The sequence below is a fragment of the Portunus trituberculatus genome, chromosome 49 (genome assembly GCF_017591435.1).
Source record: "Portunus trituberculatus isolate SZX2019 chromosome 49, ASM1759143v1, whole genome shotgun sequence".
In the NCBI taxonomy this organism is placed as follows: domain Eukaryota; kingdom Metazoa; phylum Arthropoda; class Malacostraca; order Decapoda; family Portunidae; genus Portunus; species Portunus trituberculatus.
The window spans coordinates 20,266,095-20,282,483 of NC_059303.1; the positions used below are offsets into that span (position 1 = coordinate 20,266,095).

Sequence of the window (16,389 nt, forward strand, 5' to 3'; positions counted from 1 at the left end):
GAAATATAAACGCTAATGAGACTGACCGGATGAATGCACGGATACGGTGACGCGGTGTCATGAGAAGGAAAAAATAAATAAATAGAACAATGACGTGAAAGAGGAAAGATAGATACTTCATAAGCGTTTCAATGTAGTATTCTAAACCAAAGTTCGTCACATATTCCTATCCAGCAATGTACTAAAATCAGTGTAAGATCTCTTCTACATAGGTACCTAAAGGAATGACAAGAGGGAATAAAAGAACTTTCTAGTGTCCGCCCTATTTAGAGATGGCCGTACAAAAAAGAAAAATACTTCCAAGGTTTGTGATAAGGAAAAACACACCGAGTAGTAGTAAAAGGCTTAACAAGAGCCAAGATTCGTACATAGCTACTATTACAATGCATGAAGTGACCTGTCCAGCAAGAAAGCTTTTCAAACAGCGCTGGGAAACAGATGTGCATATGCAGCTCGAGGAAAACAAACGACCAACAAAACAAAATATTACAAATATAAATACACTGTAAACCAACGACAAGACCATTATGAAAATAAATTATGTACAAAACAGATATTTTTGTTTAATAATTATGTTTTTACGTGGAAAGGAGGCTGGTAATGGCTGAAAAAACTCATTAAATTGAAAGTCCCTCCCCCCACGGAAAAAAAAAGAACGGGAAAAACGATTCAAGTCAGGTCCATAATTAATTCAGATAAAGAATCAGAGACTGTAAGAGGAGAGGTTGAAAATTAAAGGCTAAAGCTTTGGCAGGTAGCAAAAAAGATTTGGCACAATGTGCAGCAGAAATACAAATGACATGTTTGAGGAGATAGAAGACTGAGGCAGCGCGTGTGAACCGCGAGCACAAATCATAGGGAACTTTGATTAACTTACATGTATAGGCTTTCAAAATCAAAATAGTTATACAAGTATTATTTTAAGCCAGTTGAAAATTTGTTTAAATAAATAAATAAAAAAGAAAACAAAAACAAAGCAATGCCACCAAGACTTCTTCAGTCGGCAGAGGTGCAGTACCACCACCACCACAGCCTCAGTGGATCAGAGGCACGGCGGGGACAGGGTAGGACACCTAGATGACGCTGTGAGTGGAGGAGAGCCTTTGGCAGAACAAACAGTAGAATTTGAGGCCGAGAAAAGTCAAGAATGTTAGCCGCTTTTCGAGAAACAAGGGTGAACACTGCGCAAGTAGTCATAAAGAATAGCAAAGCTGAAGACTCGTTCACCGCCTGGTCAGTGAAGCACGGTGGTGACCAAAGCCGGCGGTGAACGCTGACATCAAAAGTATGGAGGTGATAGCGAGGCAGCAAGGCGTCTGCTGTTTACGGCTATTAAATACTAGTGTCGGGTACACATGCGGGGGGCATAGGGAGTTTGCAGCACTCTCGTCCATCCTTCTTGTGGCATTTCTTTCCCTCGTGTTTCACCTGGGAGAAAATGTACAGCTGAAACCATGCACTACTTCTACAAGTGTGAAGAAAGTGACGCGTGGAGAGAGGCAAGGAGCGGTGATGTGAGCACCCACACCGGGCAAGTATCAAATAAGGAGACATGGACGATAAACAAACAAAGAGATGACAGACAAACAGATATCGACGGATAGATTGGCAGAATATGTGGATGAATAACAAAAATGAAGCCTCAACAAAAAGTTTCGCTATAAAATTTGCTAACATCTGAGAATGTTTTAAGTTCCAAGGAAAAAAAAAAAGAAAAAAGTAAAAATTCTGCACCAAGTCACTATGGCCTGTGGACTCTGATTCCAAGCCAGCCAAGTGTGCGGGCGACGCTTGTCTATTCTTGTGTCTGTTCCCATCACGTCCCTCCCCTACTATTATTTTGTGTTCCTTTAGCTCGACACACACACACACACACACACACACACACACACACACACACACACACACACACACACACACAGAGGACCGGGGTTCGATTCTCCGGCCGGGTGGAGATATTTCGGTGTGTCTCCTTTCACGTGTAGCCCCTGTTCACCTAGCAGTGAGTAGGTACGGGATGTAAATCGAGGAGTTGTGACCTTGTTGTCCCGGTGTGTGGTGTGTGCCTGGTCTCAGGCCTATCCGAAGATCGGAAATAATGAGCTCTGAGCTCGTTCCGTAGGGTAACGTCTGGCTGTCTCGTCAGAGACTGCAGCAGATCATACAGTGAAACACTCACACACACAAGAATGGTTCCAGAATTTGAAGGGATAACATATGAGGAGAGACTAAAGGCTATGGATCTGCCAACCCTGGAAAAAAGAAGGGAGAGAGGAGATCTGATACAAGTTTATAAATTGATCAATGGAATGGACCAAGTGGATAATGAGAAACTGATCCTGAAAGAAGAATATGACATTCGAAGCACAAGATCGCATAGTAAAAAGCTGAGAAAAGGAAGATGTCTGAGAATGTTAAAAAAATATAGTTTCCCGCAAAGATGTATTGAGACATGGAACAGTTTAAATGAAGAAGTAGTGTCTGCAATGAGTGTGCATACTTTTAAAGTAAGATTGGATAAGTGTAGATATGGAGACGGGGCCACACGAGCATAAAGCCCAGGCCCTGTAAAACTACAACTAGATACACACACACACACACACACACACACACACACACACACACACACACACACACACACACACACACATACACACACATCGTAGAGAGGCGCGGGAGGAGGGTAGCAGTTTTTTGCGTGTTTGTTTTTGAGGTGTCGAGCAACTTTCTGTGAACAGCAGTGGCACCCGCCGGCCCGGGTGAAGCCCCAGGGTGCCACCAGGGCTTCGCGGAGCATGGGGCGGCACTGCGCGGGCTTCATCACAGCAATGTACACCCACTGTGTGCACCCACCCACACACACACACACACACACACACACACACACACACACACACACACACACACACACACACACACACACACACACACACACACTTGGCCTCACAACCTGTCTGATCTCTTCACCTCCAATTAAGTTCAGTGTGAAGCTGTAGGCCAGTTCTCACCTCCAGCCATGGCAACCCTTTCCTCCTTTCTTTCTCCCCATGCCTCTCCCGCTTCCCCTCCCATCTCACCTCCCACACCCATAACAAGCTGCTCTCCATCTGTTCCCGCAATGACACACACACACACACACACACACACACACACACACACACACACACACACACACACACACACGCGCGCGCTACCACCTAGCGTGCTTCCTACCATATTCTGAAACACTTCTGCACTTCACCACGAATATTTTGCAAAGGCTTTAATTGAAGTGACACGGATTTCTAAGGATGTTTTTTTTTAATGGTTTAAGAGGCAGACTGATAAGATTTCTACATGACTGATAGGCGAGACACTTCTAAGAATGAGGAAATTTACCTTTGTTGTCTTTGAAATAGCCGTGGTGCTGTTTCTGAACATGAGCTCTTCGAATGTGCGACTTGTTTGTTAATGACTTCCTGTCATATCCCTAAGCTTGTTTTAAACATATTAGGTATTTTTATTCTCTATTTTTTCATGTATATATTTTTTTCCTTCGCCGTTTTCTTAACAGTAAGGATGAATGAAAAAAAAGTTATACAGTGAAGGATTGGGCAAAATTTTGATGTATCTTTAATATTTATTTTCTTATAGTATCTCTGAAAACTGACCTTCACATTTAATTTCTTTTCAAATTCCTTCCTCAATCTCCTATTTTTCTTTCAATCTCTTCGTACCTCCCATTCCTTCCTTCTTAGCTTTTTTCCCTTCTTTTTTATTGCCTAACTCTTTTCCACCTCCTCCTCCCTCTTCTCTTCTTATTTTTTTCCTTACATGGCTTTGCTTCCGAGGCCACACGCACGCGCACGCACACACACACACACACACACACACACACACACACACACACACACACACACACACACACACACATTACATAATCACAGTTTCTTTTACCTGTGACAAGGACGGCTAGAAATAACTTTTTCTTTTTCTTTTTTTTGGTTACTGAGAAGAAGGATACACAGCTGACTCAGGTAAACACAGGTAAGTAACTACAGGTAACTCGCTCAGTTAAACGTGACTAACTCAGGTAAGGAAGGGGAAGATGTTTTTTCTCTGAACATATGTTTCCTTCTGGATATTTTTTTCCTTTATTACAGTTTTCCTTATATTTTCCTCCCTCTGAACACTCTTTCCTCACGTCCTTTCCCTTCCTCACACGTTTCCTTCAGATTTATCCAGGACATAATTTTTTTTCCTGTCGTGTATTTTCCTGCTTGTTTTTTTGGTACGAATGATAAAAACTAAATTTGCTGCACGTCTCTTCACTCCAGCGACCACACAACCTAACTGAATGAAGGAAACATACTCATAACACATATGTAGGTTTTGGTAAGAAAGAAAACGATATCAGTTTCCCGTATGTTTCTACGTTCTCCCTAAGTCCCTTTCCACACGCCCCTAAGAATCAGTGTGCTGCAGATATCCATTCCTCCTCTGTCTCTCCCTCTTCATTCAATCTCCGCCACACGGTCCTAATACCCTCCGTGGCCCGCTGATCACCTGGAGGTAGATCGAAAAAATTGTACAGTCAGCGCTACCACTCGTAGGCAATGCGATTACTTGGGTGTTCTGTGGGTGTGTGGTGGGTCTGGCGGAGGAGGCACAGCAGGGGGGAACATTCTTCTCTCGTTATTCCTTATCCGGTGTATGGAGATATTATAGAGGGAAGGCATTGTACTGTATATGGAGCTGTTAGAAAGGAGAGAGTAGAGATAATGGATAATTAGTTTGACTTTTCTTCAGGATCTACCAACTTAGCAGGTCTTTTTCTACGTTCTTTAAGTTGCCCTAGGCCTGTATCGCTCTGAAAACCACAAATTATATGCTATGTTGATAAAATTTCTTTCAATTGATGCTATTACATTTATTCTTCGTTATCCGTAGTATGAAGAGAGGGAGAGAGAGTGACTTTGTGGTTGTTTTGAAGCGTTTAATAAAAAAAATTTGTGTGTGGTTCCATTATTCATTCGATGTTAATTGTTCGTAGTAGAGAGAGAGAGAGAGAGAGAGAGAGAGAGAGAGAGAGAGAGAGAGAGAGAGAGAGAGAGAGAGAGAGAGAGAGAGAGAGAGAGAGAGAGAGAGAGAGAGAGAGAGAGAGAGAGAGAGATAGCGTGATTGTGCTTATACGTTAGACAAATACTCTTCCATCTCTTTCTCTCATGCGTCTTCACATGCAGCGGTTCTCTGGTCTCTGGCACACTCACTGCCCTCGTGTCCTCCCACAGCAGTATCTTATTTCATACGTCATTTTTGATTCACAATTTCATATCATTACTTGTAAATATGATCAATGAAATATAAATGTATCTGTGTGTGTGTGTGTGTGTGTGTGTGTGTGTGTGTGTGTGTGTGTGTGTGTGTGTGTGTGTGTGTGTGTGTGTGTGTGTGTGTGTGTGTGTGTGTGTAGGAAGCGCAAGACGAGATAAAGATCAATTTCCTCAAAGGTTTCGGCGTCTTACTTCAACAAGCTGTGCGTTGGAAGTTATTGGGGTTCTACTTGGACTTTCTAGGCTTGTCAGTTAAATGTGGTTAAGATAAGACATAGAGAAGAAGAAACAGAAACCTTAAAATGGATACGGTTCCTGAAGCGTGTAAAGGTATTAGACTCCTGCCGAAGACCAAATATTCCTTTTAGTCTACAAAAATAATACAGAGACTGCCACATGTTGGCTTGGTGGCCTCTTGCAGCTTCCCTCTTTTCTTATGTTCTAGAGCCAGTTAAAGGTAGCTAATATATGCCACCTAAACCGTTTAAAGATTACGGCCCCTGAAGATCCTTTAGCGAGAATATGGTTCCTGCAGTGTTTGTATAGTGTTATTCAGAGTAATTTAATCCGTGATGAGGACGAAATGTATAACAATCCTTCATTCGATCCTTAATCAGTTGAAAAAGATCAGACACCATACTACTACTACTACTACTACTACTACTACTACTACTACTACTACTACTAAAGGTCTGTAAAGTTATTCAATCCCAGACGAAGACAACATAATTATAATTCTTCAGTTAATCAGTTAAAAATACAAGAATCAAAGCACGAAAACGAGAGAGAGAGAGAGAGAGAGAGAGAGAGAGAGAGAGAGAGAGAGAGAGAGAGAGAGAGAGAACGAGCCAGTGGTGTGGATTGAGTGAAGAGCGACTTAGGTTTGCTTCTCAGCTTAAGCTCTGACACACTCTGGCCGGCTCACCTTATTTGCTTGTATCCATTCCCGCCCCCTGACCCGGAAGAAGAGGAGGAGGAGGAGGAGGAGAGGGAGGAAGAGGAAGAGGAGGAGGGAAAAAAGGGGTTAAATACAAGAGAGGAGTGAGGGAAAAGTGCATGAAACGAGGACAAGGAATGAGGGTAAGGAGGAGGAGGAGGAGGAGGAGGAGGAGGAGGAGGAGGAGGAAGGAGGAAGGAGGAAGGAGGAGGAGGAGGAGGAGGAGGAGGAGGAGGAAAAAGACGAAAAAATAAAATATGCAAAAAATATAAACATTATAGTAGTAGTAGTAGTAGTAGTAATGGCAATAATAATAATAATAATAATAATAATAATAATAATAATAATAATAATAATAGTAATAATAACAGCAACAATAAATAAAAAAAAAAGAAACGAGTAACACACACACACACACACACACACAAATAAAACCCAAGTAAACTATCCCTCACCCCCCCCTAAAAAAAAAAATCTAAATAAAGTCAACAAATGAAAAAAAAAAAAAAAAAAAAACGAGAACACGAAGATGAACAAAAAAGGAAAGAACACAAATCAACACACACACGCATAGAAACCAGGAGGAGGAGGAGGAGGAGGAGGAGGAGGAGGAGGAGGAGGCGACACACAAACCACAGCTCTCATACTCGGTTCTTGGGGCTTCGGCACTCCTGGGGCTTGCCTGTATCATTCGCGGCGCGCCAGACTTAAGCTTATTTGTGAATCCCGGATCATGAGCTGAGGAGGAGGAGGAGGAGGAGGAGGAGGAGGAGGAGGAGGAGGAGGAGGAGGAGGAGGAGAGAGAGAGAGAGAGAGAGAGAGAGAGAGAGAGAGAGAGAGAGAGAGAGAGAGAGAGAGAGAGAGAGAGAGAGAGAGAGAGAGAGAGAGAGAGAGAGAGAGAGAGAGAGAGAGAGAGAGAGAGAAGGACGGGAAGGGAGGATGGGAGGAAGAGAGGGTCTTGAGAGGAGGATAGAAGAGAAGGAGGGTCTAGAGGGAGAGTGGGAGGGAGGAAGGTTCTGGAGAAGGAAGGATCGGAGAGGGTGGGTCTAGAGAGAGGATGGGAAGAAGGATTTGGAAAGGGAAGGTTGGGAGGAAGGGGGTAAAGTTTAGAGAGGGGAGGATGGGAGTGTCAAGGGAGGGAGGGACAAGGTGGCACTCTTAAGGGGGAACGATTGAATTTCAAGAAGTATGTGTGGCGGGATCGATATTGTAAGGAAAACACAGAAAGGAACACAAAAGAAGGACGAGGGACTACAAGAAAATAAGATAAACAAAAAAAAAAAATCAAAAGGAAGTAAGAAAAGAAAAAATAAGAAAAACAAAAAGGAAAATAAATACGTAAATTAAACAGAAGTACAATAAGGAAAACAATAAAATAATAAACACACATTAAGAAAAAATAATCAGGAGGAAGTAAGAGATGAAAAAAAAAACATAATAAACTAAATAAACTACTGAACATAATTATTAGAGCAGGAGTCAATGTTCGGGAAGGCAAGACAAGGGTTTGGCGGACTGCATTCCCTGTCAGTCCGCTGAAGGAGTGAGCAGAGCGGACCTAAGAGGCTTAACACCAATCAAACCAGTCCTCCTGCGCCACCCCGCCATCCTGCCTCACTCCTGCACCGGAGAACACAGAGGCAGACCAAACACCAGTGGAAATTATGATGACCTAGTCTGGGCCTGACCTATTCTAACCCACAGGGCGTGACGAGGTTATTGAGTATGAGCTAACCTAAAGTAACGTAGATGCTTTACCTTAACCCAACCTAACCTAACCTAACCTAACCTAACCTAACCCAACCCAACCCAACCCAACCTAACCTAACCTCAACCCAACCTAACCTAACCCAACCCAACCTAACCTAATCCAACCCAACCCAACCTAATCCAACCCAACCTAACCCTACCTAACCTAACCTAAATCTAACCTTAACCTAATGTCAACCTAACCAAACTGCTAACCTAACCTAACCTAATTAAATCTAACACGACTTCATCTAATTAATTCAAACTAATCTAACCTAATTTTCACCTAACTCTCCAAAGGCAAACTACCATGTACTATTAACTCGTGATAAATAAATAAAAAATAAAGATTGAATTAACTAAACCTATTCCAACGTGACCTGCCTTAACCTAACCTGAACTACTCTATTCAATCTTACATGGAGTGAGATAGAGGGATAGTAAAGCTCAAGATTTCTCCCCAACAACTCCTCAATGTTCATCCTTATTATTCTCCTCTTCCTCCTGCCGCTATGGGATAAATTAAATTGCACGAGAACGAAGAGATGAAGGAATTAAATCTCTCTCTCTCTCTCTCTCTCTCTCTCTCCCCCCTGCCCTGCTCGTAATGAAGGGAGGAAAAGTAGAGGAGTCAGCACAGAGTACGAGAAGAACCGGTGGAGAGAGAGAGAGAGAGAGAGAGAGAGAGAGAGAGAGAGAGAGAGAGAGAGAGAGAGAGAGAGAGAGAGAGAGAGAGAGAGAGAGAGAGAGAGAGAGAGAGAGAGAGAGAGAGAATAAGTTTAAAATAATGATGACAATGATGATGGTGGTTGTATATTAGTAATAATAATGGTGATATTATTATCATTATTATTATTATTATCATTATTATTATTATTACTACTACCACCACCACTACTACTACTACTACTACTACTAAAAACAAAATAATGAGAGAATAAGAACAAGAAGAACAAGAACAAAAAGAGGAGGAGGAGGAGGAGGAAGACAAATAAGTAGCAGCAGATAGAAGAAGAAGAAGAAGAAGAAGAAGAAGAAGAAGAAGAAGAAGAAGAAGAAGAAGAAGAAGAAGAAGAAGAAGAAGAAGAAGACAACCACCACCACCACCACCACCAAGAACAACAACCAACACAAACCACAGCGGGGCGTTGAGACACTGAAGACTGGCTGACGTAGAGATGAATGAAGCGACAACTGGCATTACACCGTCAGTACACCAACATATAAAGGCTTGGGTGCCACCACGACCTTCCCCCAGTCCCAGTAAGCCTAATGAATGCCCCGCTAGAAGGAAACACTGCGGCAATTCAAGGTTCAAGGTTCAATATTCACGGTTTGTGTGTCAGTGTTGCTATGAGTTGCTTGTATGGGTTAGAGAAAATGTGGTTGTTGTTGTTGTTGTTGGTGTTGTTTGGGGGTGATACATGTGGTCTGTAGTGATTTTGCTTTATATATATTGTATTATTGTATTACTTTTGTTTTTGTCTCTCTCTCTCTCTCTTGTTGCTATTTGGGTTGTTAGAAGTGGTTTGTTGTGAGTTTGTTTATTTCACCCATCCATCTTTTCCTCCCATCACCCATCCATCCTTCCCATTCATCACTATATATCCAATTGCAGGGCAGAAAGTATTAAGGGAAAAAGTGCCCAACCCAACCCAACCCAACCCAACCCAACCCAACCCAGCCCAGCCCAGCCCAACCCAACCCATCCCAGCCCAACCCAGCCCAACCCAATGAACCCAACCCAACCCAACCCAGCCCAGCCCAGCCCAGCCCAGCCCAGCCCAGCCCAACCCAGCCCAGCCCAACCCAACCCAACCCAGCCCAGCCCAGCCCAACCCAACCCAACCCAGCCCAGCCCAGCCCAACCCAACCCAACCCAACCCAACCCATCCCAGCCCAGCCCAGCCCAGCCCAGCCCCAACCCAACCCTAACCGTACTTTCTTCTGGATTCATCTTCAGGAATGGCCGCTGTTACTTTTTTTCTGGATAAGATTAGTACTGTGGTTTTTTCCTAGATAAAACTGTTTCTTTTTATCCATTACTATTTTTTCCTGATTCTTTCTTTCCGATCACCTATCTATCCATGTCTGTCTGTCTGTCTGTCTGTGTGTACCGGCCAGCCCTCACCCTCACCTCACAGCTCAAGGCAGGCCAAGGTCTCGTAGTATAAAGTAGGGAGAGAATTTGGTGAATCGAGTCAAGGTAAACATTTCAAGGTGGACTTAGATGATGTGGGCCACGAAACCCATTATTCCCACCTTGCTGATACAAAAATACATAAATACTCTTTCTTCTTCTTCATACGACCTTATTCCCAGTGTAATAAGGTCAGCCGCTACAATTAACTTTTCCCTTCTGTTTCTATTCATTGCGTCCTTTTCTAGTAGTTCCAGTTTATGTCACGCATCACCACGTCTTTCCAAAGTACAAAAATACTCTTCATTACTGCATTTATCTCCCAAAAACGCTCTGCTCTCTCACCACGATTACTTTCAAAAGCCACAGAGATGATCAGCAGTGTTCTCAAGACTATTCCTTCAGCTACTAATGTGTAAATCTCGATAATCTGTCCCTAGAATAATAAAAAAAAAACACTTAAAAACCCGTGTCACTTCAATTAGAACATTCTGAATGTAGTGGAGGTGCAACGCAGAAGTGTTTCAGAATATGGTCGTACTATGAAAGATTTGTGTAACTGTGGAGGAGGAGGAGGAGGAGGAGGAGGAGGAGGAGGAGGAGGAGGAGGAGGAGGAGGAGGAGGAGGAAAGGTGAGCAGGTGAAAATCGAAATATGTCGATCTGAAGACGACAACAGGAAGAGAGAGAGAGAGAGAGAGAGAGAGAGAGAGAGAGAGAGAGAGAGAGAGAGAGAGAGAGAGAGAGAGAGAGAGAGAGAGAGAGAGAGATAGAGATAGATATATATATATATATATATATATATATATATATATATATATATATATATATATATATATATATATATATATATATATATATATATATATATATATATATATATATATATATATATATATATATATATATATATATATATATATATATATATATATTTTTTTTTCCCAACTGAGGAGAGGGAAAAAAAATAAGCTATCAAAATAGTCACAAAAATATCACGGAAGAGGAGGAGGAGGAGGAGGAGAATATACCACCTCAGGGGAACATCTGAGAGTGACAGTTCTTCGCCTCCACTGTGTTCTCTCTCTCTCTCTCTCTCTCTCTCTCTCTCTCTCTCTCTCTCTCTCTCTTCCTGTTGTCGTCTTCAGATCGACACTGAGTGAAAGGAAAAAAAATGGAAGGGAAGAAGAGGAAGAGAAGAAGAGGGAGGGAAGGGAAGATGAGTGAAGGGAAGAGGGAGGGAAGATGAGAAGGGGAGGGGAAAGGAGGGGAAGGAGAAGAAGGGAAAGGCTACAAAAGAGAGAGAGAGAGAGAGAGAGAGAGAGAGAGAGAGAGAGAGAGAGAGAGAGAGAGAGAGGAAGCGAAAGGGCGGGTGGAGAGACGGAGGAAAGAAGGGAGGGAGGAAAATCTAGAGCACGATTTTTTTTCAGAGGAGACATGCTCCCTTACCTCTCTCTCTCTCTCTCTCTCTCTCTCTCTCTCTCTCAGGTGATATGGCAGGTGATTTGACGCCGTTGTCATGACTACCACTCTCTCTCTCTCTCTCTCTCTCTTCTCAGCAGAATGTTTTTTTTCTTTCTCTCTCTCTCTCTCTCTCTCTCTCTCTCTCTCTCTCTCTCTCTCTCTCTCGCACATAGGAAAGGAGACCACAACCTTTTCTCGTTCGGTCCCACCAAAACCGATACTAGCCCGACCTATTTAGGCCTAAAGGACAAGACACCGCCTCTGTTGACACTGAAGGGAGGCGAAGAGAGAGGGGAGGAAAGGAGAGGGGAGGGAATGGAGAGAATGAAGGAGAAGGTGGAGGCAATCGGATAAACAAGAGAGAAGGCTTGGGAATAGACTGATGATATGAGAGAGAGAGAGAGAGAGAGAGAGAGAGAGAGAGAGAGAGAGAGAGAGAGAGAGAGAGAGAGAGAGAGAGAGAGAGCACGTTTTCTCGTCCCACTAATCTTCAGCTGCATGGGATGAATGGAGGAGGAGGAGGAGGAGGAGGAGGAGGAGGAGGAGGAGGAGGAGGAGGAATTGGATGAGGAAAAGGAAAAGGAAAGACTTGATAAAGGAGGAGGAGGAGGAGGAGGAGGAGGAGGAGGAGGAGGAGGAGGAGGAGGAGGAGGAGGAGGAGGAGGAGGAGGAGGAGAAGAAGAAGAAGAAGAAGAAGAAGAAGAAGAAGAAGAAGAAGAAGAAGAAGAAGAAGAAGAAGAAAAAATCCTTGTATATTATGGAAGAAAAGTAACCTGAGGAGGGAGAAGTTATTACAGGTGCAAGGAGGAGGAGGAGGAGGAGGAGGAGGAGGAGGAGGAGGAGGAGGAGGAGGAGGAGGAGGTCAAATATTCACATTCATGTTTGGAAGGAAGGATGCAATGTAGATAGAAAGTAAATAAAAGAATGAAGGAAGAGAGGAAGAAAGAAAGGAAAAAAAGACAACATCGAATAAAGACAAAATGCAAGAAAAAGACAAAAATAAAACAATGGAAGATGAGAAAATAGACGTGAAGGAAGAGAGGAAACACACACACACACACACACACACACACACACACACACACACACACACACACACACACACACACCTTACCTCTCTCTCTCTCTATACACACACACCGCGTAGTGTAGTGGTTAACACCCTCGACTCACAATCGAGAGGGCCGGGATCGAGTCCCGGTAAGCGGCGAGGCAAATGGGAAAGCCTCTTAATGTGTGGCCCCTGTTCACCTAGCAGTAAATAGGTACGGGATGTAACTCAGGGATTGTGGCCTCGCTTTCCCAGTGTGTTGTGTGTTGATGTGGTCTCAGTCCTACCCGAAGATCAGTCTATGAGCTCTGAGCTCGCTCCGTAATGGGGAAGACTGGCTGGGTGACCAGCAGACGACCGAGGTGAATTACACACACACACACACACACACACACACACACACACACACACACACACACACACACACACACACACACCACTCAAACACCTATCACGTAAGACCATTACACGAACCTAACCCTTGCTATCCTTCCATTCACGAGGTGCTGAGGTGGCGGCTGGGTAGGGTAGCACGTAAGGTAACAGCCCCGCCCCTCTCTCTCTGTTTCTCGCACCTTCATTCACTTCGCGTCGCTCACTCAACACCCCTTTGTTCGGTGACTGAGAATCCTTTTCATCAGCCTGAGTCATCTCGTGGGTGTAGCTTTGAGGCTCAGAGATGTAAGAAGGTAGGTACTGTCTCTTCTGTACACTGTTTGACGTCTTTCCTCACCCTAAGCTCCTCTGCTCTGAGAATCCGTGAGGGCGAGAAGGAAAGAGGGAGGATGATGAAATGAAAGGAAGATCAGGGGAAAGTGAAGGAAAGATAGATGGATGGATAGGGAAAAGTGCGTAGGAAAGGGAAGGAGAGTTATAATGGAAAAGAGGAATCAAAGAAAAAGAGTGAAGAGGATGGATGGAGAAAAATAATGAAGGAAGGAGACAAAATGAAGGAGGACAGAGGAAGAGTAATGATGAAAGGAAGGAAGATAAAAAAAAAATAAAGTGAAATATGGATTGAAAGACAGTGAAGGAATGACAGAAAATAAGAGAGGAAGAATAATATCAACTAGGAAGGAATGTATGGGAGGGGGAGGGAAGATCGAGGAAGGTAAAGGAGAAAGGAGAAAAAAAAAAATGGCAAAGAAATGAGTGAGAAACATGAATAGAAAGAGGAAGAATAATAATGAAAAAGAAGGAATACTGAAAAAAAAGAAATCGAGGAAGAGAAATGCATTAAAAAACAGTAAAGAAAGGAGAAAAGAGAGAGAGAGAGAGAGAGAGAGAGAGAGAGAGAGAGAGAGTAGCAGGTTACAAGACTTCTGACCGTGACTGTACTTGTATTGAGCAACCTGAGTGCGTGATGTAAGGTGTGTGTTAACTCTCTCTCTCTCTCTCTCTCATCTCAGAAAGTCACGTTCTGAATCACATAGTTTAAAAAACACACACACACACACACACACACACACACACACACACACACACACACACCTGCTCATCTCTCTCTCTCTCTCTCTCTCTCTCTCTCGTAATTTCTTTCATACTTCTCTCGTTTCTTCTCATTTTATCACTAACAAGACTGAAAAAGAAGAAAAAGAAATAAAGAAAACGAGAAGAAAAGAAGAGCAGGAACGTGTGAGAGAGCATTAGTGTCTGAGAGAATCCGTCTGCCTTATACTCCAAACTCTCAAACTTCACATCGCCTCCCTCGCCTCACTTTCGCTGTCTCTCCATCGCGTGTCTTGTTCAAACTCTGATCAACTTCCCTTGTTAACTCGCGTCCGCCTTTACGGAGAGTCCTAAAACTTGGCGGGCAAATGTGAGTCTCCCAGCGCCCAGGAGTCACTCAGGGCCACGATCGATGGTTGGAGGGGGTCAGGGAAAACTTGCTACGTACGCTGCTACTACGAGGGGTTCAAATCGTGTCTTCTAAGCTCGTATTCTCAAACGTGCTACATCTCCACTAGTTCAAAAGGCTTTATTCAAATTTACACAAGCTTTTTTTTAGGGTGTTTTTTACGGTTCTAAAGGCAGAGTGACAAGATTTCTCCATTATTAACTGTAGAAACACTCTTGAAAACCCAACTAATCATCTCTGTTGCCTTTGAAAATAGTCGTGGTGAGAGCAAAGCGTTTCTGAATATACGGGCCTAGTAGTGCTTTGATGCTTTTGATGGTGTGTTTCTACTGGTGTGATGTTTTGATGGTAATATTGTCGTGGTTTTGTGAATGTTTTTTTATTTAATTGGGTTTCTATAATTACTTCTTTCGAGTATAGTATGTCTAGTATTTTTTATTTTTTCTTCCTTTATATCTTGGGGTGGAATTAAAAAGGAAATAGCTAACGACGAAATGTGAGTAGTGGAATTTTTTTACTTGTTTCGTTTATTTTGGTACGTGCGCTGCTACTACGGGTTCAAATTGTGTCTCCTGGTGTTTTGATGGTGTGTTTCTGTTGGTGTGGTGTTTTGATGGTGTGTTTCTGTTGGTGTGGTGTTTTGATGGTGTGTTTCTGTTGGTGTGGTGTTTTGATGGTGTGTTTCTGTTGGTGTGGTGTTTTGATGGTGTGTTTCTGTTGGTGTGGTGTTTTGATGGTGTGTTTCTGTTGGTGTGGTGTTTTATTTATTTATTTTAAGATCAACGATGGAAAAATGAATAAAATAAAAGCGGAAAGAAACGAGGAAAAAGAGAATAAGTGGGATTTCCAACATTCTTTTCCCATTCTGTTACATTGTGAAAAACCGTCACTCCAATTAAACACAGGAAAACAAAAGGAAAAAGCGAGAAAAAACGGACAATTATTACGTCTTTTCCTCTTTCTGTTTCCTATTACTCTGGCAGCGATGACGGAGGCGCCTCTAAAGAAAATAAGGCGTGAAAGTCGTTAATTTGATTTGCATCGAGGTGAGAGAGAGAGAGAGAGAGAGAGAGAGAGAGAGAGAGAGAGAGAGAGAGAGAGAGAGAGAGAGAGAGAGAGAGAGAGAAGGAAGGAAGAAATGAAGAGGTTCGATACTTGACTTTCATTGTGTGCCGCTGCTCCTCCTCCTCCCTCTCCTCCTCTTCCACTTCCACCACCATCACCACCACCTTAGGTCACATTACTATCACTCTTATCTACACGAGCCTGGAGCCACACCCTCTCTCTCTCTCCTTTATTTTTTACTAATTTTTTCTCGAATTTGTGTTCTTTTCTTTCTTCATTTAGAGAGAGAGAGAGAGAGAGAGAGAGAGAGAGAGAGAGAGAGAGAGAGGTTTTGGTTATGTCCGCTTGTTTCTCTTCTTCCCAAAGCCTCTCTCTCTCTCTCTCTCTCTCTCTCTCTCTCTCTCTCTTGTCTTGCTCCCTTCTTCATTAACAAGGATACTCCAACTTTGACCTTCCTCTATTTAACTCTGTATGTACTCCTCCTCTTCTTACTCCCCCTCCCACCCCTCCTCCTCCTCCTCCCCCTCTTCTTCTTCCTCCTCCTTGTCCTCATCTCTTTTTGCTTCTGTGTGTGTGTGTGTGTGTGTGTGTGTGTGTGTGTGTGTGTGTGTGTGTGTGTGTGTGTGTGTGTGTGTGTGTGTGTGTGTGTGTGTAACCTTCGTTTCGTCGTTGGTCATTATTCCGTTTTCCATCTTTTTTCCTCCATTTTTCCCTCCCACACTGCACAAACACTCAGGGAACCATGCACGCTCTCAAACACTCCGCCTCTAACTCCCTGACGCGGCTGCCCCTTCACTCCCTCTCCCCTCGGCTC

General features: G+C 43.3%; 1 protein-coding gene across 18 annotated transcripts in view; it reads right to left on the reverse strand.

Annotated features, from left to right (window-relative positions):
* LOC123499249 (rap guanine nucleotide exchange factor 2-like) overlaps positions 1 to 16,389 on the reverse strand; it is a 269,844-nt gene that overhangs the window by 37,397 nt on the left and 216,058 nt on the right. The gene's annotated exons all lie outside the window — the stretch shown is intronic.